The 26000-nt window shown below is 37.6% G+C and overlaps 1 long non-coding RNA gene across 1 annotated transcript in view; it reads left to right on the top strand.

Moving 5' to 3' along the window:
- The first annotated feature begins 12209 nt into the window (after nucleotides 1–12209).
- LOC129880534 (uncharacterized) overlaps nucleotides 12210–26000 on the top strand; it is a 28584-nt gene continuing 14793 nt past the window's right edge. Inside the window, exon 1 of the long non-coding RNA XR_008765422.1 lies at nucleotides 12210–12649. This is a non-coding gene — a long non-coding RNA (uncharacterized LOC129880534). The remainder of the gene's footprint in view (nucleotides 12650–26000) is intronic.

The raw sequence follows: 26000 nt of genomic DNA, 5'->3' as shown, positions 1-26000 counted from the left end.
TTTCCCTCGTACGCATCGACAATTTGATTCTATTTAGGTGATTATAGACTAAATGACTAAGTTGGCATATTTTCTTCAAGTTAATACTTCTTATTCACCTGAGGACTATTAAGCTTTACATTCAAGAGATGGTGAGATTGCATGGTGTTCCATTATCTATCATTTCTGATAGTGGTACTCAATTTACTTCTCAACTTTGGAGATCATTTCAGAAGGGTCTTGGTACTTATATTAATCTTAGTACAACTTTTCACTCTCAGACTGATGGTCAACCGCGCGAACCATTTAGAATTTAGAGGATATGTTGATAGCTTCTGTGATTGACTTTAAAGGTTATTGGGATGATCATTTACCATTTATTGAGTTTGCCTATAATAATAGTTATCACTTGAGTATTCAGATGGCTCATTTTGAGGCTCTCTATGGTAGGAGGTGTAGGTCTCCTATTTGTTGGTTTGAAATTTGTAAGGTTGCTTTGATAGGGCCTGAGTTACTTTATGAGGCTATGGAGAAGGTTTGACTTATTAGAGAGAGGTTGATAACTACCCAAAGTAGGCAAAATTCCTCTGTCGATGTGAGAAGAAGAAAGATTGAATTTAAAGTTGATGATTGAGTTTATTTGAAAATTTTACCTATGAAGGGTGTGATATGATTTGGTAATAAAAGGAAGCTCACTCCCCTCTATGTTGTCCTTATCAAATTTGGATGCATTATTGCAAGATGGCCTATGAGTTGGATTTGCCCAAGTTGGAATTAGTCCATATGGTGTTCCACGTTTCCTTGTTTAAAAAGTGTAAGTGTTACATCGATTGTGCCATTAGAAATTGTTGGAGTTAAAGAAAGACTCTCTTACAAATAGGTTCTAGTTGAGATTCTGGATCGTCAAGTTTGAAAGTTGAGAAATAAAGAAGTTTCTTCACTGAAAGCCATTTGGAGGAATCAACTAGTTGATGTAAGACCCCGTAAGTTGAGGAGTTAAAACGTAGGAACAAATTTTGGAAAGTGGACTAGAATTAGGTTGTACGACTCAGCCTACGAGTCATAAAAACTCCTATGGGTCGTAAGAGTTACTCGTAGGAGTTTGGTTAAGGTTGAAAATTTGTCTAAGGAGAGGAGTGGTTCTACGAGTCAAAGTAATGACACGTGGAAGAGATGATGAGTCATAGAAATAACTCATCAAGAAAATTTAGAGACTTAGTCCTCAGGGGTTACTCAAACCTTATAAGATGAGTCCCTTCTACGATTCTTAGACGAGTCTAAGACTCCTCAAGATGAGTCATAGAGAAAATTCTGAGGGTCAATCCTCAGGGTCTTTCTCAAACCCTGTAGGACGAGTCCACTCTACGATTCGTATAAAGTCTTACCAGTCGTAAGGACCAATCGTAGGCTCAGTTCTGACCAAATTTTAAATAGGCATTTTAGATCTTTCCCATATTTTAACATTAAAGTGAAGTCATTTTGGGGACTAAATCTAACCTATATAAGGACCCTAAGCTATACCAAATCCTTCATTCTCACACTTAGTCCCAAATTCACAAAGCCCTTATCTCCCAAAGCTCCTCCCAAAGTCTCCTTCATCTCAAGCAAAGTCTAGGGTTCCATTTCACGATCTTCAAATCTCTATTTTCAAGCTTTCATTAAGGCTTTGTTTCCCAAGGTATGTGGGTCTCATTCATGGGTTCTTCCATCCATGGAGCCCAAGTATTTTTCTAAACCTAATAGCTTGTTTTACAATGTGGATTTCATGGGTTTTCATATTATGACTTCAAATGTATAGATTCTTTAATATTTGCAGTTTGTTTATCTACCTTAGCTTATATTGACTCTTAATTAATGAAATGGTTGATTTATCAAAGGTCCTATATGAAAACACAAAAAGGGTTTTAAAGTGTATTGGTGGGTTGTTTTAAAGATGTCTTAATCGATGCATCCATTACTCTCATGCATGCCAGTATTGATGATAATGATTTGAAAGTTGAATTAAGTAGAACCCACCTAGTTTTACTATGTTCTTAATGAAATTTGAATTGAAAGCTTTGAATCCAAAATGAATATTTATGAAAGCAAATGTCTATGATCAAATGAGTCTTATGAAATGAAAGAATGATTATGAAATGATGGATTCTACTTGTGAAAGGCCAATTCTCACTTGTGTAAATCAAAAAAAGGTTTTGAATGAGCTATTCTATCGAATGATGTTTTGATGATCTAAAGCTATGCAAATGATTATGTTATTATGTTATATTAAACTATTCTGTGGGATTGACTTAGCATCGAATGGGGCATTGAGATGGAATTTGGTAAGGATATCCTAGTAGCAATCCCTTGTCTCATTAACTATGTATCAGCATAGGAGCCCTTGTAGGCTTAGGCTAGTAGATCTATAAATAACCCTAAATGTTAAAGAAATAAATGAAGTTTTATGGAGATCTATCCAAAAAGTAGTCTCCCCATTCCAACGTAGGGGGTTATGTTGGATTTCATGTAATAGATTGCATGGTCTTAGATGTTGTTGTAGTTATCTTCCCACAAAATGAACATTTCTAATGCACCTACTTATGTACTTTATCATAGAATGCTTTAACATTTCATTAAATTGCATGCCTACATACTTAGTACATTCAAAGTACTAACACATACTCTCTTGCCTATATGATATCACCATGTAGGGACTTGCTCCACATTCACTTCCACGTGGCTAGTCGGGTTTGTTGAAGGCTACTACCTTTGGTGAGTTCCCATGATTTAGGAACAATATTCCTTTCCTCCTCTAGCTTATGTTATAAAGACTTTTGGATACCTTTCATGTTACTTGTTTCCATTTAATATGAGGGTTAGCTAGGGACATTTCTTAGCCCCCACCAAGTCTTTTAGTAGAGGTATGTTTGGACATAAATGTATGACGTTCTAAGTGTGACATTTTAATGACCCTCACAGTCATTTTTGGAATTTTTGTAAAATGACCATTATTAACCCTCCCTTTAGATGCCCCGAGCCATTTCTGATTGGTATTGGTTGTTGATTTTTAGAAAATCCTATGAAAAGTTAAGTCTTTGGAAATTTTGAGTTTTCATAAGTTTTAAGTATTAAAAAGTGGTATTTGGGGTCAATTGGAGATACAGGTATCGGAACACAATTCCGTTGATTCCAGCAGCTCTGAAATGTTGAAATTGACTTAGGAGACTTTACGAAATCAGTTTTGGAGTTGTAACGAAGTTTTGAGGCCTTGAGTTGAGAAATTGAGAAATTTTAAGCCAAAGTTTGAATTTGATCAACTATTGGAGTTTCGATGCTCAGAATGGAATTCTGACGATTTCGTTGGATTCGGGAGATGGTTTTTCATCTAGAAGAAGTGTTGGTTGAATTTTTAGAGGTCCCGATTCCATTTTGGTATTTTGAAGGCCTAAGTTGGTTTAGTTGTGACTTTTCAAGTTTTGGGTCAACGAGATCTTGAATTCAAATTCTGATGGTTCGATCAGCTCTGGAATGAAAAAATTAGACTAGTAGCACTGTTGGAATGACTATTGAGGCAATCGATGCGAGTTTGGGGCCATTTGATGCTTTTGACTTTGAAAGTTAGCCTATGGTTGATTTTGGTCAACATTCTTGGAAAATGCGCTCGAATAAAAATTCTGATAGTTCAGTAAGTTTTGGAATATCAATTTTTGTCTAGAACGACCCTTCGTTCACTTTTCGAGGCTTCCGGTCTAATCTCGAGGCCCGTTGTGGAATGTGGCTTAAAAGGTCTCTTGGGTGTGGGACCCACTTTTTATTAAAATGATCTCGTATGAGAATTCTGAATGCTCTATTGAGTCCGAAATATCAAATTTAGTGGGTTAGCATATTTGATTTATTTTTATGAGATTTTAATTTTTTTTCAAAAATCTGTAGTAGCACACAACAACTTTTTTTTTTGGGTTTTATCTTAACTTTAAAACCCTTTATCTTGGGCTATAGAGCTCTAAATTGGGTGATTCAAAAGGAAAACTTGTGAGATTTTTCGTGAGAACACATTGGAAGCTTGAAAACTGATTTGGAGCATTCGATTCAGGCAAAAATAGTGATCTTATTTGTAGTAGTGTCCATTTTCAAAATGATTTTTTGAAGAACTTTGAGAAGTTATTTCTTGACCTATATAAATCCAATTTTGGTGATTCAAGGGTCAAAATTCAAGAAAATTTTGTGAGGAATCTTGTGATAATATCAGAAACGCAAGAGAAACTTTGTTTGAGGTAAAAATGCATTTTTAGTTACTGATTTAGTCTTTTTGGAATGAAATTTTGTTGAATTTTGGAAGAGTGTATCTTGGTCAATATAACTCTATTTTGAGTGATTCTTGAGGCTAGATTGTGGTTTTTTTTGCAAAGATCATCATAGTGCAATATATTTGGGTTGGAAGAGTCTCGTTTCTTTAGAATTAGCTAATGTTTATGCTGCTATTTTTGGTCCTTTAGTCAAAATTTATGAGTTTTGGTTGTATGCTCGTCCTGTGTAGTTTTCCACCCCGAATTATGTTATAAATCTGATTTGTGAGCTCGGGATGACATTTGGAACCTGTTTTGGAGGGTCAAATCTAGACTTCCGTATGCGGGTCCCACAATTGCAATTTTAGACCGCAAAATTGGCCTGTCTCCAAAAATTATGAAATTAGTGTCTAAACAACTGTATCAAAGTTGTGGTTCTATTTTTGACAGCGTGGCAATATTCTGAGGCCGTTCAAAAGGGAAAAGATCCGTTATAGTGATTTGAAGCTCGCGTGTTTAGCTACAGTTAGGCTACAGTTTTACCTTTCTTTAGATTGAGATGGAATGTCTGAAAGCATGTTGAAATAGTTAGAATTTGGGTTGGGTAGTTTGATTGTATATTTTAGGTGTTAGAAATCATATTTTAGGCTTGTTATCGGGTTTTTCGAATATTTAGAAGCATGTGTATCTTATTGTTATTTGTCAGTATTATGAGAAGAGTTGAATGAGCATGTTGTTGATACTGTGAAGTATGTTGGCCTTAGTATAGGATGTAAACTTGCTTTAGATGCCCCGACGTCGCTCTGATGGACTTAGATCCTTGTAGAATAGTGTAGTGGGCTAGTGCCTGGTAGTTTGGCCTTAGTTAGGCGTTACCCCTGCTCTTAAAAATATCCTCATCCATAAATTGATATAATCGTGACTTTCTTGATGCGTCGGCAACATTAGATTTTGTGATTGTTGACTTTGGCTCCGGTTCCAGTTTTGGCGGCATATCGGTTGACTCATTTGGGAAAATATTTTTGGTACTGTTGTATTCTAGTTGGGAAGTAAAATGTTTGGCTTTATGGGATAAATTATCTGTGAGCATCCGGGTACCAAGTCTCGGCCTCCGTTCTAAATTATCGGGGAGCAAACAGGTACTCAGCCCCAGCCTCTACTGGCTTGCTAGTATGACGAGCATACAGTTACCCAGTCTCAGCCTCGATCATACTGATGTGTTACGGCAAGTATCCGGGTGCCTAATCCCGACCTCAATTGCACTTATGTATTATGACAAGCATCCAGGTATCCAGTCTCGGCCTTAGCCACTTTGAACATCCGGGTGAGCATTTGGGTCCAATCCGAGCCTCGACCCCTTAATCACCCCTAGATCGATTGACTATTGGAGATTCTGGGTTTGGAAATAACACAGTACTTCGGCTACTGACATTGCAGATTCTTAGTTACTAGCCTTGGTAGTTGTAGCTATTCTCTGTACTCGACGGGCTTATGAGGGTTCATCCAAGTTTTTATTTAACGTGCACACGAGTGTCCCGGCTGGGCTTTTGGGGGACCAGTTGTGTATAGTTAACTGTAGTTCTCATAGGTAGTACTCTTTTCTCTTTTTGATATTTATGTTGACTCCTATTTAGGCTATTCCTCTTTTTCATATTGTTTTTACCTTTTTTGCTTATTCGGTCTATGATTTCTACTAGGTACCTATTGTCTTGGTACTCATACTACAATCTGCATCTACTTTCATGATGTAGGACCGAGTACCAGCTACCACCATGGATAGATCAAGCCTATTGCAGTTAGCTTCAGAGACTAGGGTGAGCACTTGACATTTTTGGATCATTTTTGTCTCCTTCAGTATGGATGGACGATCTTTTGCCTTTTGCGACTAGCCAGTTGTTGTATATATCTTCGGTCCACTTTCGGGACTTGTACTCGTCTTTTATATTATAGAAGCTCTGTACTTGTGATTTCCAGGTTTTGGGAGGGCTCTTTAGTTGTTTATATCATGTTTTGGTTTACTTCTACTTATTCTTTCTGCCTATCTTTATAATTCGCCACTCTTGTTTAGTTTCTGCCCTCAAACCCATTACTTGATGTTTTGGCTTGACGGGTTGGCTTACCTACTGGTGGGTTATAGTAGGTGCCATCATGACCTAAGGAATTGGGTCATGAAAAGTTGGTATCAGAGACCCAGGTTTATTGATCTTAGTTATACAGAGCTAACATCTAGTAGAGTCTCGCGGATGGGTGCAAAGACGTCCTTAACTTACCTTTGGGAGGCTACAGGATATCATTAGGAACATTCTCTATGTTGTATCATTTTGTGCAGTATTGTGTCTTATTGAATTCTTGAAATCTCATTTATTCCACTCTTTCACATGATAGTTCATATGCGCGATACCACCGGTCATGATAACGCACCAAGGCCTGGCATGCCTAGAGGTCATCCTCATGGGACAGGTAGGGGAGCAGCACTAACACCCGACTCGGAGATAGAGCCGGAGCTGGTAGAGAAACATCAGGATGGTCCTATTCCTACTCATCCAGAGGGACCACCACCACCAGTACAGCCCCCAGCTCCACCAGTTTTGACCCCAACACTACAGGCAGCGATTGTGCAGCTCCTCACAGCTATTAGGGTTGTACCACACGCCCCGACCCTAGTAGCAAACATACCAGCACCGTGGGATCCTCCCATCCAGCCAGCCCCTAAGGTTCAGCTGCCTCCACTAGTTGTTGCACTCCCACCAGCAATTCCGAAGGCTGTGATGTCATTAAAAGATCAGAAGATGTTAGGGGTATTTCAGAGGCTGTCACCCCTGATATTTTCTGGAGCCATTGGTGAGGATACCATGGAGTTCTTAACTATCTATCAAGAGCAACTCCATTCCTTAGGTCTTGTAGAGTCCAGAGGCACCGACTTCACTGCTCACCAGTTTAGAGGGGAAGCCAGACAGTGGTGGCTCTCTTATTTGCAGTCCAGGCCAACTGGGTCACCACCATTGATATGGTCCCAGTTCTCAGAGGCTTACCTGGCTCGATACATCCCTAGGAGTGTTAGGGACTGACTCCGGGATTAATTTACTTGGTTGGAGTAGGGCCACATGATAATTACGGAGTACGAGGCTAGATTTCATTAGCTTTCCTGACTGCCACTATGATTCTACCTACTAAGGAGGAGCGGGTACGATGTTTTGTGCATGGATTAAGACCTTACCTGAGGTTGGGGACTGAGCACTTGGTTTCTACAGGCCGTTCTTTTTTGGAAATGGTGGATTATGACCGCACGATCAAGATTATTCATCGTCAGGCCTAGGAGGGCAGTGATAAAAGACCCAATCATCAGGGTAGCTACAGTGGGTCTCAGCCTAAAGTCCATGATAACTATGACAGGCCCCGCCAGCGGTTCCAGCAGGATAGGTACCAGCAGGATCAGTCCAGCCGGCCGGTTCAGGCCGTCCTGCCAGCAGTTGAGGGTAGTCAGCCTCGTTAGGGGGTTCCACTGCAAGGTAGATCTTGAGGGGATCAGGTCCGCTTTTTTCCTACCACGGTAGAGTTATCACGGGTCGGTCAGCTTCAGGATGCTTCGATTTTAGCTCACCGAAGCACTAGGCTAGGGAGTGTCCCGACCGATCTAGACCGTTGGTAGTAGCACCACCTCCACCAGGCGGTATAGATCAGGGTCACGGCCACGACGATGGTCAGTAGGGTATTTGTAGAGTTTCCCAGGGAGGCAGGTCAGGTGGTAGGGCGAATATTTGTGGAGGAGGCCGACAGGGCCACTTCTATGCTGCTTTGACGAGGGTAGAGACTGAGGCATCAGATGATGTTATCACATGTACTATCCTTATTTGTCAGCAGATTGCTTCATCTTTATTTATTCTAGGTTCCATATTCTTGAACTACACTCTTTAGTAAGTGCCACTGTTTCAAATTCAGCTAACTTGCTCTTGTTGGCCACAATATCTTTAACAAACTTGGCATATTTTGGTATTCCCTGTAACATATCAATCAAAGGTAAGTTAATTTGTACCTGTTTAAGCATGTCTATGAATTTTTCAAAACATTCCTCCATTTTCTTCTTTTTAAATTTTTGTGGGAATGGGGGAGGTGGTTTTATTTTTGGCTCTTGCACCATCTGTGGTCGTCTAGATTCACTAGCTTCAATCTCCACAACTTTACCTTATCCTTCACTAGCTTTTCTTTATAGCGCTAACTCAACTAGTGCTCGTCCATTTCATGTGCTCACAATATTTACCTACTTGGGTTTTGGATCAGTGTTACCTTGTAAACCACCTTGCGGGCGAGAATTCTGAGAACTTGCTAGTTGTCCCACCTGTTTCTCTAATTTTTTAAGCATATCTTCCACACTCATGTTCCCTGCACTGCTTGATTGTTAGATACTCTGGTCTTGTTGATTATAGTGTTGGCCTCCTCCTTGTGGTCTATATGGACCTTGGCCTTGATTGTTGTACTGCTGCCCACTTCCTTATAATCTAAATTGTGTCTTCCCTTGATGTTGATTTTGCTGATTTCCACCCCATGAGAAGTTTAGATGGTTTCTCCAATTTGGGTTGTAAGTATTTCCATAGTTCTGATTTCCTCCACCCTTAGGTTCTTTACCCACAAAATTCACCGACTCAGGATTAACTTTACAGTATTCTGCCATATGTTCACTACTGCCAAACACCTCGCACCACATGTGTTGTTGTTGCATCTGATTCACTAGAGCTTGCTGATGTCCTTTTGCTAAATTGTTGAAATGCATTGTCATCATATTTGCATTGCAATAATCTATGCCGTCAATGCTATCACCGCATCAACTTCCAATATGCCTGCTTATTTTTAAACCACAGGTCTAGATTTTCCTCCATTCCACTCAGGATTTCCCTGAGATATGTGATTAAACAATATATAGAGCTCATAATATGTTTTATCTAGTACCTGTCCATCTGCTGCAGAGTCAAGAAGAATTTTGGTGTTGGCTTCCAACTCTTCTATGAAGGTATGGACCAATACCTCATTAGTTTGATGATGGCAAGGACATCTAATGAGTAAAGATTTAAACATATCCCAAGATTGGTACAAATTTTCTCCAGATTTTGTTTAAAGCTTAAAATTTCAACCCTTAACTTAGCTGTCTTCCCCGAAGGAAAAAATCTGGTAAGAAATTGGCGAGCCAAATCATTCTATGACGTGATTGAATTTGGTGATTCCAACTTCAACTATCTCTTAGCTTCCCCTAACAAAGAAAAGGAAAACAATGTTAACCTCACAAAGTCAGGAGATACCCCATTAGGCGTATAAGTGTCGCTAATCTCCAAGAAGTTCTAGATGTGGACTTGGGGATCTTCTTGAGGAAAACTGGTAAACTGCACATTAGAGTGCAACAGCTGCACCATATTCTATTTCATTTCAATCCTCCTCCAGTTGGTAGGTTTTGAATGCTGGAGGTGACATTTTCTGTGAGTGGGATTGCCACATCACATACTATCCTAGCTACCATCACTACAGGAACCTCTATAGGCATTTCGTTAGTATCACCTAGATTTACCTGTGGTATAGGATATAGGGAAGCTGCTCTCCTTCTTTGCTAATGCAGAAATATTCAGGCTCAGCTAGAGGCTCTACAAAGTTTCCACTTCTGTCCAGTGTGCCTTTGTGAATTCTCCCTCCAGAAATAACACCTAAGATCAAGTTCTTAACACAAACACAAATAATAAAGAAACTTCTAAAAGAAAACTATTACCAAATTAAAATTTTCTCCAGCAATGGCGCCAAAAACTTGTTGCATCCAAACGCACATACAAGTGTATGTGGTCTCAAAAATAATATAGTGACCCTTTTAAGAGCTGGCTATCAAACCCACAGGAAAGTTTAATTAGATGTTGGTTAGATTTTCAATGAATCAAATTATTCATGCGTGTTTTCAAAGAGTTGAGTTCATTTATAACTAAAATAATTATACCAAAAATGATATAAGTAAAAGATTCAAATATATTAGAGAAATTTTATCAATTTAAGGAAGAGTCCCAAGGTTGTAGAACTTATATATTTCCAGTCTAACATCCTTTACTTTGGTATTCAATGAGTCTTTCGATTATTGATTTATAGGGTTGATTCTACAATTATGATCTTCCGACTTCTAATTGCCTACTTTTGTTGACAAATTAACTACATCATTGAGCGGGGGTAAGAATGAACCAACAAAAATGCATTAATCATATCACCCTGTTTAGTAACCAAACATAGTGTATGGATATGTGTCATGGTCATTCTATACACGAATTATTCTAGGCAATTCTAGGATAAACATGCTCCCTATATTCTAGTGTTCTATCCCCTTTCTGCCTTTCGAGTTCCAGATGGACAACAAATTTGATCTAACGGTGATCAAGCATTAAAACAATCAAAATAAGAATATAGGAGTAATCACATACAAAAACCCATTTTCAACCAAAGTAAATAAGATTAAAACCTTTATCTTATGGATACAACCTAAGAACAAGGTGATTTAGCCACTCATAATTTGTAACAAAATTACATAAATCATTAATAACATAAAAACTTGAATTCAATTGAAAGAAAAGGAGAAAAAATCACCCAAAAGTAGTTCTTCCTTCCTCTCCTTCAGTCTAAATCCGACAATCTGATCTACTTTTCAGTAAAATATGTAAAGGTGTTATTTATAGCACCAAAAATGCGGAGTTAAAGTAAATGCACTAAAGTCCGCAATACAGACTTAGTTCAGTTTAGTATAATTTTTCATTTTTTGTATCGGTGAAAATTTGTTTTATCCAGAACCAGGTCCGCATCGTGTACCACACTTTTGAGTCAAATAAATTACAAGTGTTGGAATTAAATTACTGAAGCTCAATGCACGATGCAGACACACTTCATTATGATGCATTTTCTTCGCAGTTTGTTCCCAACTTCTCCTTTGAGCTCCACTTTCAATCCGATCATGTTTTGAATGTTCATTCTTTATCAATTAGCCCTGAAGATTTCTAATCATGTTGGTTGGTTAAAACAATACACAAATATGCGAAAATATGAACTAAACTCTAGAAATTTGCCCTCAACTTGACTAATGAATTATGTTTTTTTTGCTATTGGGCAAATAAATGTACCCAAGATAAGCTTGTCCTGCAGGGTCTGAGGAAGACCCTGAGGTGTGCGCCTCAGAAGTTTCTCTACGACTCGTCTCTACGAGTTGTAACCTAGACAACAAGTCTTAGACTCAAGTCGTCCCGCTGGGTGTGAGAACCCTGCAAGTCAAGGCCTCTAAAGTTTCTTGACAAGTCATTTCTATGATTCGTCTAGACTTCTATGAGTCATAACCTTGACTCGTAAACCTGCCCCACACTTGGTCCAATTTTTCCACCTCTTGAACTCCTCCTATGATTCACTTCTATGAATCACAGAAGTCCTTACGAGTCATAAGTTGACTCGTCCAACCTGAATTAACCCCTTTTTTCTTGAAATTTCTCCTTCGTTTCACTTTCAAATTTTGGGGGCCGCACATATCATTAGGTAGATTAGCTCATGTGAGAATTGTCCTTAATATTGACACCCAATTTAAGCTGTCTGTACTCAAAATTAACGTCTTCAGACTTCTTGATTGTTAAAGAGTATAAAATATAATTTTTTACACATCTTTTCAGTTTTTTTTAAATTATTAATAATTATCTTTAGATTAGGAATTTTATCAGTTTATTTTATTTAGTTTCAATTATAGCTATTTTTTTAACTAGTAGTTAATTTGGATTTTTACAAGCCATTGTTATACTTGTTAATATTTGTTTTAGTATTATTAGCACAGTCTAACAATAATGTTGAAGAGCAAATAAATATTTTATTACCCAGATATTTATATAGTCCATGATTTTGGACCCATGGTGTGACACCAAGGGTGGTGGATAAAATTTTCAAATATATTAATGGACAAAAATGGGCTAAGGGAAAAAGCCTAAACTTTTTCTTCTCTATTTTCTTGACCCAAGCTGCCACCCCTAATTCTTACTCCCTCATCTTCTCAGGCACTTTTCACCTCCAACAAACGACCTCAAGTTCGCTGAAACAACAACCAAACTCCATCTCCGGCGAGCTAGCGAGCTCCAACCTCGCACAATTGGCCACACACCCATCTAACGAGTCCATCTTTCCTATTTTTCTTTTCCATTTTTTGTTTTCACTTTCTAGTGAACACCACCATCACTGGTGCACAACCATAGTTGAATAAACCAGTCCACCCATACCACTACAACAAAAATGAACTTGTTACCTTAGTCTCTAGTGAAACTAGGAGCTAGAAGGTCCATGCTTTGCACTCCGTCTCATTTTTCAGCCAGATCTGGAGGGAACACTTCATCTCAAGCAAACTTTGGTGACCATTGCTATATTTGGTAAAATATTACTATAAATCTTTATTTTTATTATTCATCGTTATGGTCTTCAACGTTATTGTGTTCATTATTAATAATTGTCATTGTTATGAGCAGATTTGCTTTAGTTTTGTTGCTCTACAAAATTGCTTCATTTTGTTAATATACTTTATCACTTTATCGAGGACATCAATCCACTATAGTTGTTTCTTTTATAGTTTTTGTATTGTTTCAATTGTACTCTAGCAATATTTTTCTTTATTTCATATTTAAATTGATAACATGTTGCTTTTGGACTTTCTTTATTATTGAGTCATTTGATTTTAGTTTTAGTGAACCACTCATTTTTGTCATTTTCTATAACATTTTGAGTATTAATTTTATTGATTTGAATAGTTATTAAATATTGTTCATGGGTTGCTTAGCCTATTTTAACATATTTTGCTAAACTCAGGTAATTTTGTGCTGATGAATATTTTTTGGTGATTTTATTTTTTCTATATTGTTGATACTACCCGTGGGTATTCTTATGAGAATTATTTTAATTGGGTTATTATTTATTTGACGTTTTGTCTTTAACATTTCTTGTTTGAAAACATTACAGTGAGCTACTTTTGTAATCATCCCTTTTTGACCATTCATATTATTGTTGCTTTTAATGTTATTATTTTATTATTTTCCATTATGATTTAATACGGTTGTAGGGTGTTTTTTTTGTTTGTTGTTTGTTGTTTGTTGTTGTCTTGACTTTATTAGTGGGTTGTTGGTTAATATTTTAGTTGTCCAGTAGCTTGTTGTGTTTATTGTTATTTGATTGTGAACTTCGTGAATGAATTTTTGTTGATTTATTTATATTTTTGAGCAAACTTGAATATTAGCTATTTATAGAAGATTAGTTTAAAATTGGCCAATGAAAAAATCTCTCCATCGGTTTTTGAGACCTTCCTATTGTAAAAGATGAAAATTTTAGTTTAAGCTTACATTATACATTATATTTTGCAAGTTAGAAGTGGCCGATGAAGAAATTACCATCGATATCCAAGGCCTCCCATGTTTATAAGATGTGTTTTATTTTTGAGTTATTATTATTTTGATTTTATTACTCATATTTATCTATTACTAACACTTTTATTAAGTGTCTTTACAATTACTCAATGTTGCTCCCCGAGGAAGCTATTCGAATAACATTTTTAATTCATTATTGTGTATATTATTGATGTTAGGAAAATATTTGTCATTTCCCGTATTATTGCTTTTATTTTACTTTTCTGTATATTTTATGTTTAAATACTTGTTAGATTTCTTATCTCCTCTTCAATTTGAAAAAAAATATGAGTTCAGCCAGGACCCACAGTTGTGAATTCTGAAGGGTGCTAATACCTTCCCTTCGGGATCATTTGAACCCCTAACCTAAAATCTAATGGTTTCGAAGATTATTTTTATTGATTAATTGGTTTCCTAATTAACCTAAAATTAGGTGGCGACTCCCTAAATTAAACTTTTCCCTAAATTCTTTATTAACAATTAAATTTATTTTTTAATAAGTCCCATGATGATGCTCCTTATTTGCAAAAATAGGAATATAACAGAATTGTCACTCCGCTTGGGAAATAGAGGTTATAACCATTATGGGTTCATTTTTTAAATTGAGGAGAATTTTCTTTTATTATATCCTATATTGTGCCTTGGATATCTTTTCTTGATTATTTTTATATTGTATGTATATTCTTTATTCATTATTTTTTTAATTATATGTATGTCATTGCATCATGATATGATTTCTGCCAAGCGACAAATAATTCGCATTAGGAATAAGAGTGGTTACGTGGTTATCCTCAACTTTCTTTTTAGAAAAGCACCATACTTTTAGAGTAGAAAAATAGATAATTGGTTTGTGGTCGTCCAACGCCGTTTAAAGTATCCCTTTTGTCATCTTCTTGGAGTGTCCAATTCTTCAATTCTTTGAAAACCCTGTTTGAATAAAAAAGTGTTATCTGTTTATACATTATTTTTGTTTAATGAACTAACAATTTTTTCTTGGAGTTTTTCCTTTTCACTAAAAAGGTTTATTTGAGATGTAGAAAATATTTGCATATTCAAAGGTCAAAAGCAAGATAGTTTCAAGAATTTAGTGGCTATTTAGTCAAAAGTTGTGGTTGTGTAGTCAAAAATTATGGTTGTTTAGTCAAAAGTTGTGGATGTTTGTCATAAATTGTGATTGTCAAGTCAAAAGTTGTGGTTGTTTAGTCAAAAGTTATGGTTGGTTAGTCAAAAATTGTGGATTTTTGTCAAAATTCGTGGCTATTTAGTCAAAAGTTGTGGTTGTTTGTCAAAAGTCATGGCTATTTAGTCAAAAGTTGTGGCTGTTCACTCAAAAATTGTGGTTCCGTAGTCAAAATTTATGGTTATTTAGTCAAAAGTTGTGGTTATTTGTCATAAATCATTGTTGTAGTCCAAAGTTGTGGCTAGTCAATAGTTATGGTTGTCTAGTCAAAAGTTATCGCTGTTTAGTCAAAAGTAGTGGCTGTTTGTCAAAAGTCATGGTTGTCTAGTCAAAAGTTGTGGCTGCCTTGTCAAAAGTTGTGGTTGTCTAATCAAAATTCATGGTTTCTTAGTCCAAAGTTGTGGTTATCTTGTCAAAAGTTGTAGCCGTCTTGTCAAAAATTATGGACACCTAGACAATTATTGAAACTACGTTTGACCAAATTCCTACTTCATGGGGATGCGTAGGCGCCATAATTGCTCGATCGTATTACCCATAAGTTTTTCATATTTTTACAACGGAAACTGGGAGATTTTTTCAAATGATCTAAATTGAAAATAGAACTTTCCTTGAAAATCATTACACTTATAGTCAACTCATGAAAATCATCTTTCACTTCATAACCATAAATTGAAAATAGTTTTATCCATGAGCATTCATAATTCAAATGAAACTCATGCAATTCATGTATAAACATGCTTACAATAATCATCGACAACAAATCAAAATGAAATTAAAACTGACCAATACAATTCATTAGAACTAGGATTCATATATGTATTGAAAATTGGAGGAAGGTTGAGAAAACTATGGGACTCCATGGGTGAAAGGAACCCATGGATCAACCCCCACATATCTTGATTGACATTACTTAAAATTGAAGAAGAAACCTTGGAGGAATATGAAACTCTAGCTTTGAAACTTGGAGAAGAATCCTTGAGATTTGTTTTAATCTTTCCTTAAAGAATTTGGGAGAGTGATTTAGAATTAGGGAAATTTCAAAGGATTAAGTAGATATAGGATTGAACTTAGCCATAATTGTGTCTGGGTTAATTGAACCGAACTTGGGAAATGACATAACTATACTTCATTAAAAATTTGAATTTAGACTAACGAGATGACTATATGAATCGTAGAAAAGTCGATGAGTCATCAAGAAGACTCGTCCTATAGGTATGAGGAAAAACTTTGAAAAACCAAGACTTTTAAGTTTGCAAATGATTCATTTCTATGAATCATCATTTGGACTCGTCCTATAGGTTCCAAACCCTTCAAACTTTAAGGCTCTCTAAACTTTGGTTACGAGTTGTGCCTACGACTTGTAATTGTTCCTACGAATTGTCCAGTTAGGTCATGGAATCGATGGAGAGGAACTCTGAAACATGGGCCTTTGAGGTTGGGTTACTATTCACTATTATGACTCGCAGAATGAACTACAAGTTGTAATGTTGACTCGTAGGACCTCTTGTGAGCTTTGGTCTTGAACAACACCCAAGACTCCCTCTACGACTTGTCTTAACGATTCGTCGGGTGAGTCATAATACTGAGTCCATTCCATATTTGAAGATTTTTCTTTGTTTCCAACTTTCTGACTTTTGGAGTCTAATAATATCTCCCCTTTGGAAACATTCATCCTCGAATGAGATTAACATGTAATAGAAAAGACACGGAAAGTGGACTAGCAACCCAGCATGAATATAATGACACCATAAAATGCATGAAACATGCAATTTCAAACTTAATATAAATCATGACTTTAAAAATCAACTTTTATGAACATGCATGCATATGAATGACTTAGGAGGAACTAAATACATAAGAGTTCAGTTACCTTGAGTAAGAACAACTTACTACATTAGGCTTGAGTAGAGGGAAAGAGGTATGGGTATCATTTCATCATATCCGCCTATGCTTCCCATGTAAAACTTTCTACTTGTTGATTCCTCCATAATATTATGACGGACTCAACTTTTTTGTTTCTTAATTTCTTAAACTTGTCAGTCTAAGATCTCCACGAGAACCTATTCATAAGTCAAGTTCTCTTCAACATTCACATCTTCCAATGGTACAATGGAATTCGAATCACCCACAAACTTCGTCAACATGGATACATGAAACGCCAGGTGAACCATAGCTAATTCAAATGGCAAATCTAACTCATAGGCCACTTTACCAACACGTCTCTATGTCTTATAAGGTCCAACATATATAGGACTTAATTTTCCTTACTTACCAAAACACATTACACCCTTAATGGGTGAAACCTTTAAATAGACTCAATTATCCACCTCAAATTCAAGGTCTCTTTTCCTAACATCAGAATAGGAATTTTGACTACTTTGAGACATCTTCAATCTCTCCCTTATGAACATTACCTTTTCTATATCATCTATTACCAATTCTGGACCTATTAAGGCCATCTCTGTCATGACCCAACCCCGTAGGCCGCGACTAGGGTCCAACCTGGACCCTCTTATGCGTATTTATTAGCTACACTTAAGTTGAACCATGTGTGATGTGATACTATACACAAAAACTTCAATAGTTTAAAACTTTTTCATATACCTGTAGCCTCTTTCATTCGTATCGTATCATGAAAGGGCACGCACCGATGAGGCTGCCATAATATAAAAACATTTACAATATGCCGTATAGAAACCGTTGAAACAAACTTATAAACAACCTACATCCATATGTCTACAGACCTCTAGAAATAGTAACAGCAACATATGGCGGGACAGGGCCCCCGCCGTACCCCTGAATGTACAAATATATATACATTAAGTGACCAGTATCAAAACTTAGGCTCCAGAATAGTGAAGCACTTCCGACATAGCTGAGAGGAACTTCTAAGCTGACAGATCTCCAGAATGAACATCTGTACCTGCGGGCATGAAATGCATTCCCCCAGGGAATGGGGGGTCAGTACGATATATGTACTGAGTATATAAAGCATAACACATCGTAACTGAGACCATAACTAAAATAGGGATGCAAGGGACAAGTATAACAACTTAATGAATTAATGTACCTGCACCTTAGGACACATAAATCATACACATCATCATATGCTGTGCCCGACCCTCTAGTGAACTCGGTGTCATAATCACTTTATCCTATTCATATGTCATCGTATCATCATGTATTTCATTTCATCATATCATCATACACAGTATCATATCATCGTATACGATATAATCTTATCATGTAGGTCATCATATTATATCTGGTTCACTACGGGGCTCGGGGTCGCAAATGTATCACTCTAATCTTATATGCATGCCTACATAAAGTATCCGACCCCTTTAGTGAGGGATTCGGTGAATGGAGTGGTGTACGTCTATAGCGTACCATCATAATATACATACTGTATCCAGCCCTCTAAGGAGGGACTCGGTGTTCCTTCCTTATTTCTCCACATATACCATCATGTTACAGCCGGCCCGGGACCCGGTGAATAATCGTATCGTCATAACATATAACATATATCACACCTCACATACGGAATTGTCTCCTCGTGCATGAAACTGTATAAATCTGACCCGGGATGGGTGAAACAAATAGTAAAACTGTGCACGATAACTATTCCCGGCCCATCATGGGACGCGGTGAAGGATGGGTTACAGTATGTATGAGTAGAGTAGTGGGAAACCATATGCAACTAAGTCATTATTTGAGACTCGATGAAATAGTCAAGTGAACCATCACCTGAAGACTAGGGGAGTATTTATCCGAGGTACCACTTTAGATGTCATTAGGGCTTACATCAGTTGGGGCTTCAGGGATCACAAATATGCATTAAGATAATGCCACACAATTTATACAATCCGAAATATAGTCTATACAATCAGAAATATAATTTATCTAGTCAAAGACTCAACTTATGCAATCAGACGCATTTATCATTTCAGAGCCTTTAAAAAGAAGAGCTGGTACCTCCACTTACTATTCATTATATAGCAGGCTCGAGAATAGTAATTTGATTACTTTTAGACTCTAAATGTTCAGAAGTGACTACAAGTCATGAGTTACACTTAGAGCTCATAACTGGAATTACCTCTAAAACCATATCATATATCATTTTACTTAAAATTAAGCCATTCCAAAGAAAAAAGAGATAGGCTTTACATATACTAGTTTTCATCACATAGAAGACTTAAAGGCAATAACCTAGCTATTTCAGGAGTTCTAACATCAAAAAGTAAATGAGAGTTTCGACTTATATTTAGGGATTTATGAATGGATTGAATCCCAAATATCACATACATATCATTCATAACTTACATCTAAGACATGCCAAAAGAAAAGAAAGATAGCTCTACATACTTATTCCTAGAAACACGCCAAAAGAAAGCTTCACATACCTTATCTGAGTTATTTCTTATCCTGTTCGCTTCGTCGTCCTTTGAACCTATCCAACATAAAACTAATATGAATATCAACCCTTCTTAACTTTCCATCATCTTAGGTTACACCTTAGCATCAATGGAATCTATTTCCTTAGTCGTTTCCTCGACTAGTTCTTTAGTTTGTTAAGGCGTTAACGAAAATTGGGCAGCACCTCCCCTATAATGTGCCCTATCCAAATTTCTAATTAGGTCCCTAAGAACTACAGCCAACCAAAAACAACAACCTGCAGCAATTCACACCAACAATATACAACATAAACTCCAAACGACTTATTCAAAAATACGATATCACAATAGGGCGTCTAGCCTTTATTTTGTAATGCCTTTACCTATACGAAATGAGGGGTCGTGTGGCTGTAACCATCAGCATCCACATCCCTTTTAGAATGCATTTAGGCCCTGCAACAATACATTACACCCCTACAGCAACAGCTCACTCAAAACTATCAAAACGTGAATTCTAGACAGCTTACTGTTTTACCTTGTCGCTTCGTTTCGAAGGGGTAATAGAGGAAAACAGGATTTATGTCCTTCATGAAAGTTATAGACATGTGTCTTAGGGTCGTATAAAATTTAGAATCACCCTTACATCAATTTTTTACAAAACGATATGCCCAAAACACCAAAAGCAATCCGTGTAAGATTTCCAAAACCAAAATCAGGGCAGTACCTCCTCTATACTTCATCACCCTTTTTCGAGAAGCTAACAACTGTCCCCTCCAAAAACGGGTTTGTTAACTAGTTTTTAACGTTTTTCCTCTTTGTTCTTTCAACTTCCTCTCAAGTTCCAAGCTGAAGAATTAATTCCGTAGATATCTTAAAATACATATATACACCTCCACGTGCTTAGGGAACACCCTAGATAATTAATTCACGGAAGAAAAGTGAAGAACTTACCTTAATTCTTCTTGAACCATGGCTGTCGTAGTACTCTGTTCCTCTCACATTTTGTCTCTATGTTTAGCTGATGTTTTTGGACTCTAAATGACTTAAGAGTCATTAACACACACACATATATATATATATATATATATATATATGGTTCCTTAGGAAGTGACACCTGTCCGCCCCTAAGGGTGACATGTGTCAAGCCCTTATTGGGCCACGGATCCACCCTTAGCCTCCAAGGCTACCACGTATCCTTGTTGGGGCCCACCCCCAAGTAGGTGGGTCACCTACTTGACCCTAAGAAGGTGGGTTACCTACTGCCATGTGGAACTTCCCTAGGCTGCCATGTGGCACTTCCCTTTGCTGCCATGTGTCACCTTCTCCTCTCCTCCGTGGGTTCGTAATCTCATCTTGTCTTAAGAGCCGGTGTAATCCGTACTATGTAAGCTTGATATATCCTTAAGCAACTTAAGTGTATAATACTCTTAACATAGTGTCTTACGTAGGTAAATCGAGTCCTACGACTCATTACTTGGCCTCCAATTCCTTTCGGATTCTTATGACTCCATTTCCAACCTTCCTTCTCACGAGGTATCACAATCTTCTTTCCTTAGAGTTGTTTGATAGTGTCGTAGCTTATCCGGCTCACATGATAGTGTCTATGGAACTTAAGAAGACATTCTAAGCTGGAGAGCGGCGGGTGTAACATGGTTCCCTCCTTTAGAACATTCGTCCCCGAATGTTGAATAAAACTTCCCTTAAGACTTTATACAAATTGTAGGGAGATTCCTTTCTATTGGAATGACTCATCCAAGTAATTAATATACGAATTCCAGGACTGGGGGTTATCTGTAGACATCGGGAATAGGTGCGGACACCTGTGTTTTATGTCCTCTTCAACTTTCCAGGTTATGTCTTCACAATTCTTATTCCACCACAGTACCTTGACGGAAGCTATGTCCTTAGTTCGTAACCCGTTTAATCTGCTGATCCCAGATGGAAATGGGTTGCCCCTCGTAAGATAAGTCCCTGTTATATGGACCTCCTCCACGGGAAATATTCTGGGAGCATCGTTTACATTCTTGCAGAGCATTGATCTGTGAAAACTGAATGTATTATTTCAAATCGAACGGTAGGTCCCACTCATAAGCAGCTTTATCTATTTTACAAATGACCTGAGAAGGATCAATGTATCTCCTTCTTGCCGACTCTAGGCTTCTAATCGATAGATTGTCCCGGATTAAGCTTTACTTCATCACTAATTTAGTGGATCCCCTCTGGGCCTGTCCATTAATCGAAGGGCAAAATGTCGTACTAAGATTCACCTGTGTTCCCAATCCTTACCGGAATGATCTCCAGCGATTAGCCGTATATTGAACTTCCTTGTCTGAGGTAAAAGATATGGGAACCCCATGAAATCTTATTGTTTCCTTGCTATGTCATCTCGTATAACCCTTAGCTGATTATACCTTCCTAATTGGAAGAAAATGGGTTAATTTTGTCAGCTTATCTACCATAACCCATATGATCTTATACTTCCGTAGAGTGCGAGGTCAGCCTGCACTATAACCTACATTAATCACCTTCTATCTCCGAGTCGGGATTCCCATCCCCTGTAACAGGCTATCAAGCCTCTGATGCTCCTCTTCGTTTAAGCCATTATACAACTCCTCTTAATTCAACTTGTAACACCTTAGGTATGCTATCTTGCTCTTTTACTCATATCTTTTTTCTAGTTTTATTACCACACATTATACTGTAATGCTTACACAAACATGTGTAGGTACGTAGAGCCATTCAGAAAATGCTTTAGTGTCGCTATACTAGCGGCTTACCTCCTTCGGTCGAGGTCAGGGGAGGTCAGGGCTCCGCTATGACTTTTGTCCTTAATACCGATTATATCTTAATAGTTCTGCCTCGAACCACCTTACACTTTTCTTTAATAGATTCTAAATATGGCAATCACATTGCTATTATTGACTTTCTTTTATTGAGCAATCATTTGACCTCGCTCTTAGTATGCCAATGTTCGTAAGCTGCACAACTATTCTTGTGCCATTTTCACGAGGTGCATTGTATTTCGATCATAATCTTTACTGCTCTTGACTTACTTTGTTCTATATGTGTCATTGTACTAACACGCCTTTATAATCTCTTTTTGTCATATTTATTTTGTTTCCTTTTTCACTTCCAAGGAGGTCACCCATCCCAGTGCTACTCTTACCTAAGCACGCTTAACATCGGAGTTTTGACGGAATCTAGTGCATTAGTGCGGGTATGATCGCGTCCATCCCTTATAGGGTCTCATTTGAAGTTTAAATGTTCCCATTTACATACGATAGCGTCAGTTGATTTTCTCTTACGTTTGTACTTCTCTTGTCCACTTCCCCCCTTTTAGGGTGTACCCATGTTATCCTCCATTTATTTTTAGCTATTCACACGCGAATAATTCTTACTCCAACATATTTAATGTGCTGCACCATATCTACATCTTCTGTTAAATCATCCCCACGTTAGGTTGCCTTTCTAGGAAACCCTAGCATAATCGTAGGGTGCTTTAGTATTCGCAATATCTCGTATAAAATCTCATTTAACGATTGATACTCGAGTAATATCCGTAATGTAGCAGTGCATTCAAAGCCACATTCCATTCATCCCAATCAGTAATTAGTGAGGGCTCATAATTAGTGCAAATTCCCCACTCGAGTGTACTTATACTTTAATGACTCATGTTTCAAGCTTCGTCATTATACTAACCTTATTCTAGTGGATACCACTAATCATTAGAGTGGAGTCACGTGTACACCATACTTTTTTACGCCTCCTGAGCTTGCACCTTTGTCGTGTGCTTAAGGCTCATTTCTAATCCTGCTTAAAACCATATCAACTTTGGGGTAGTAGTGGCCTTGTCTTAATACTTTTTCATCATACTATACCTCCAGTTCGTAACTGTCCATTTCTATTTTTGTTCGATACTCATACTTAATTAATCACATCTATCTTGAGTGCCTCTATTAGAACTTCTGTATTATTCCTTTAGCTCATTTCCATTTTTGGTTGGGCGTAAGGAATTCCATATTACCCTTTACTTATTCTCATAACGGTTTTTATTATATTCACCTGGTACCCTGTTCACATTCAGTCCCATAGTATAACACCGCTTGACTTTCTTTACGATTCTTACTATAGGCTACTTACCCTTCTTATAGGTATTATCCTTAATGTTTCACAAGCTGTCTTATTAACATTTCATATCCGTCATAATTCTTTATCCCTCGTACTCTTGTCTTAATCATACTATTACTTCCCTCAACTATAACTTGTCATAGTTTATCCCTATGTATCAATTCAGGCGATGCCTTACTATATCGTTTTATCCCGATCTATCAGTCCTCTCTGAGTCATCTTCTTTGGCTTATAGGTCCTTTCTAACTTCGTTCTACTATTCCATACCTCCTAGTTTCTATTGCCATTAACTCAGCAATTAACTTATTTCTCGAGGTAAGCCATACTCGTTTAGTCAAATCTCATCATTGTTGTGAGAACAACCTTTCAAGACATACTACAGCCCTATATCTCATTCTCCTCTTATTTCTAGGAAAATTTGGGCAGAGTTTCCTCTGTATTTCTTACTATCTCAACAGCTGCACACAGAAAATACCAATAATGCCTCATAGGGCACACAGATATATATTCGTATCGTATCATATCGCAGCCACCCAGGGCACACATATATATTCATATTATCTCATATCACATCCATACAGGGCGCCCACATTAGAAGTATGAACATGGACTTACCTCGTATGTCCCCTTGAACTGCACCTGTTGCACTTTCCTGTAAAATTTTCCTTTCATTTTCCAACTTTATATATCAATTGTATTGCAACACCTTACCTAACATAGGTCCTTCGTGCCTTTTCTTACTTGCGTGCTTCGTAACATCCAATATTGTCAGTTACTTTCTTCTATCGGCGTTGTCCTCCTGCTAAAATCGCAGGTTAGTATGAGGAATTTCATTTTCTATGGCTCGACTCTATCGCACGATCTTAGATATGAAAGAAAGTAACATCCTAAATGTCCTATAGCCTCCTGTCCATAGATGTGGTGCACAACACACCGATAAACAAGACTCTACTAGGCACGGTCTGTAGATATTCCAAGGACGAACTGCTCTAATACCACTTCTGTCACGACCCAACCCCGTAGGCCGCGACTGGGGTCCGACCTGGACCCTCTTATGCGTATTTATTAGCTACACTTAAGTTGAACCGTGTGTGATATGATACTATACACAAAAACTTCAATAGTTTAAAACTTTTTCATATACCTGTAGCCTTTTTCATTCGTATCGTATCATGAAAGGAAACGCGCCGATGAGGCTGCCATAATATAAAAATATTTACAACATGCCGTATAGGCACCGTCGAAACAAACTTATAAACTACCCACATCCATATGTCTATAGACCTCTAGGAATAGTAACAGTAACATATAGCGGGAAAGGGCCCCCGCCGTACCCCTGAATGTACAAATATATATACATTAAGTGACCAGTATCAAAAATTAGGCTCCAGAACAGTAAAGCACTTCCGATAGCTGAGAGGAACTTCTAAGCTGACAGATCTCCAGAATGAACATCTGTACCTGCGGGCATGAAACACAGCCCTCCGGGGAACGGGGGTCAGTACGATATATGTACTAAGTATATAAAGCATAACACATCGTAACTGAGACCATAACTAAAATAGGGATGCAGGGGACAAGTATAACAACTTAACGAATTACTGTACCTACACCTTAGGACACGTAAATCATACACATCATCATATGCTGTGCCAGACCCTCTAGTGAACTCGGTGTCATAATCACTTTCTCATATTCATATGTCATCGTATCGTCATGTATTTCATTTCATCATATCATCGCACACGGTATGATATCATTGTATATGGTATAATCTTATCATGTAGGTCATTGTATTACATCCAGTTCACTACGGGGCTCGAGGTCGCAAATATATCACTCTAATCTCATATGCATGCCTACATAAAGTATCCGACCCCTTTAGTGAGGGACTCAGTGAATGGAGTAGTGTACGTCTATAGCGTACCATTATAATATACATACTGTATCCGGCCCTCTAAGGAGGGACTCGGTGTTCCTTCCTTATTTCGCCACATATACCATCATATTATAGCTGGCCCGGGACCCGGTGAATAATTGTATTGTCATAATATACAACATATATCACACCTCACATACGAAATCATTTCCTCATGCGTGGAATTGTACAAATCCGACCCAGGACATGGTGAAACAAATAGTAAAACTGTGCACGATAACTATTCCCAGCCCATCATGGGACGCGGTGAAGAATGGGTTACAATATGCATGAGTAGAGTAATGGGAAACCATATGGAACTAAGTCATTATCTGAGACTCGATGAAACAGTCAAGTGAACCATCACCTGAAGACTAAGGGAGTATTTATCCGAGGTACCCCTTTAGATGTCATTAGGGCTTACATCAGTTAGGGCTTCAGGGATCACAGACATGCATCAAGATAATGCCACACAATTTATACAATCCAAAATATAGTCTATGCAATCAGAAATATAATTTATCTAGTCAAAGACTCAACTTATGCAATCAGACGCATTTATCATTTCAGAGCCTTTAAAAAGAAGAGCTGGTACCTCCACTTACTATTCATTATATAGCAGGCTCGAGAATAGTAATTTGATTACTTTTAGACTCTGAATGTTCAGAAGTGACTACAAGTCATGAGTTATACTCAGAGCTCATAACT

Source organism: Solanum dulcamara, chromosome 2 (assembly GCF_947179165.1).
Source record: "Solanum dulcamara chromosome 2, daSolDulc1.2, whole genome shotgun sequence".
Classification (NCBI taxonomy): Eukaryota; Viridiplantae; Streptophyta; class Magnoliopsida; order Solanales; family Solanaceae; genus Solanum; species Solanum dulcamara.
Note: the sequence above shows the minus strand (reverse complement) of the source record. Positions and strands in the feature narration are given on the sequence as shown.